Genomic DNA, 2,500 nt, shown 5'->3' on the forward strand with positions numbered 1-2,500 from the left:
ATCTGTCTGCCCCGGGCCTGTAGGGCTCAGGAGCTGCGGGGGCCCCTGGGCTCCGGGACTGCAGGGCTCTGGGACTGCAGGGCTCCACGGCTGCAGGGCTCCGGGGCTCCGGGGATCCGGGGCTCCAGGGATCGCGGGCTGCAGGGCTCCAGAGCAGCAGGGCTCTGGGGTTGCAGGGCCCGGGACCCATGGAGCCCGTCCCAGGACCCATGGAGCCCGTCCCAGGCTCTTCCCCACGCCGCGGGTCGGAGGAGGGAGCCCCGGATGCCTGGGAGGTGTTGCCCGGGGCACATCCCATCTGGTCCCCAGGAAGGGGACCGCCAGCACAGGCAGGCGGGCCCGGGTGCTGCCTGGCCCCGTCTCAGCATGGCCAGACCTCACGGAGGCCTGCCTGAGCAAACTCGGAGGAAAAGGCCCATCGGCGATGGGGCTGAGAGGCAGGTTCGTACCCGGGCCCCTGGGGGCCCCGGCGGGTGGGCCCGGGTCCTGCCATCCCCGGATTCAGAACCGCCAGACCTATCGGAGGTCGGAATGTAGGAAAAAACTCGGAGAAAAGGAAACATCGGGAAGGGGCTGAGAGGCAGGTGCGTTCCCGGGCCCCTGGGGGCCCCGGCGGGCTGGCCCGGGTGCTGCCTGGCCCTGTCTCAGCATGGCCAGACCTCGCGGAGGCCTGCCTGAGCAAACTCAGAGGAAAAGGCCCATCGGCAAGGGGGCTGAGCGGCAGGTACATACCCGGGCCCCTGGGGGCCCCGGCGGGCATGCCCAGGTCCTGCCTTCCCCTGATTCAGAATCGCAAGACCACACGGAGGTCTGACTGACCCTCTCCCTACTAATCCGGAGGAAAATTACCCCCCTTTCTTGTAATCCGTGCACTCGAGGTGACAGAGGGGACCCAAGGCGCAAAAGTACCCGACCTCCTGGAGCCCTCGCTGGGATCCGGGAGGCAAATGGCACCTCATCGGGACTTCCAGGGAAGTTTGGCCATCTGGTCTCCCCCATTGGAAAGCATTGCGTGCGACCAGATGCCCGAGCGGTACCGTGCGACCAGATGGCCGGGATCGAAAGTGCTTCACACCCCGAGCCTTCGTGGTAGGGCTCCTGCCTGCCTGCCTGCCTGCCTTTCCTGCCTGCCTGCCTCCGTCCGTCCGCGGCGGACGGGAAAGACCATCCGCCATCCTAATTTACCCCAGGCTTAACGGGTCACCCTTAACATAGCCAGGACGATGGGGCCGATTATGATGGCGGACGGGAAAGACCGTCCGCGGTGGCAACGGACAGGAAAGACCATCTGCAGGGCGGACGCGAAAGTGAAGGCCCGTCCCGGGCACTCGGCCATGCAGTGGAGAAGTGTGGCTCAATGGTTAGCGAGTCAGACCCTGATGCAGAGGTCTAGCCCGGGACCAGGGTTCGATTCCCCGCCTCGGCGGGTCTTGGGCTCAAAATCCCACGGAACTGATAATTTTCGCCTCGGTGCCTATTCCAATCATGGAGTCCCACTCACCAGCCTGGGAGGGGTGTCCTGCCTTCCCCTGATTCAGAATCACCATACCACACGGAGGTCTGACTGACCCTCTCCCTAGTAATCCGGAGGAAAATCACCCTCTTTTCTTTTAATCCGTGCACATGAGGTGACAGAGGGGACCCAAGGCGCGAAAGTACCCGACCTCCTGGAGCCCTCGCTGGGATCGGGGAGGCAAATGGCACCTCATCGGGACTTCCAGGGAACCCCGGCCACCTGGTCGCCCCATTGGAAAGCATTGCGTGAGACCAGATGGCTGGGATCGAAAGTGCTTCCCACCCCGAGCCTTCGCGGTAGGGCTCCTGCCTGCCTGCCCACGCAAGGCAGGGCTCCGGGACCCCGGCTGGGCCTCAGGCGCGGGGTGGACCACCGGAGCTCTCAGGCACGGACGCCCGAAGGGAGGACTGCCCGGGACCCGCGGACCCCGTCCTGGGCACTCTGATCTGCCGCCGGCGCCGGGGATCGAACCGTGATTCCCCAGATGGGGATATCCCAAAAATCCGGCCTGGGAGGTGCTCACCAGGACCAGTTGGATAGTAAATTAAACTTACCTCTTATCCTAGAGCGCCCCCCAGCGCAATGCGTTGTAACGGTATGCGTTGTAATGCCCGCGTTGTAGTGGTAGTGCGGAGTAAAAGATGCGTTGTAACGGGTGCATACCGTGAGGATGTATGTTGTTACAACGCGTACCATTACAACGCGGTATTCACGGTTCGATCCCCGGCGCCGGCGGCAGAAAAGCCCAGCACCATTTCACTCTGGGAAATAGCTGACGCCGCGGCTAGGGCGGCTGACTCCGGAATCTGGAGATCACGGTTCGATCCCCGGCGCCGGCGGCAGAAAAGCCCAGCACCATTTCACTCTGGGAAATAGCTGACGCCGCGGCTGGGGCGGCTGACTCCGGAATCTGGAGATCACGGTTCGATCCCCGGCGCCGGCGGCAGAAAAGCCCAGCACCATTTCACTCTGGGAAATAGCTGA

The sequence above is a fragment of the Lissotriton vulgaris genome, unplaced genomic scaffold (assembly GCF_964263255.1).
Source record: "Lissotriton vulgaris unplaced genomic scaffold, aLisVul1.2 SCAFFOLD_1197, whole genome shotgun sequence".
Classification (NCBI taxonomy): domain Eukaryota; kingdom Metazoa; phylum Chordata; class Amphibia; order Caudata; family Salamandridae; genus Lissotriton; species Lissotriton vulgaris.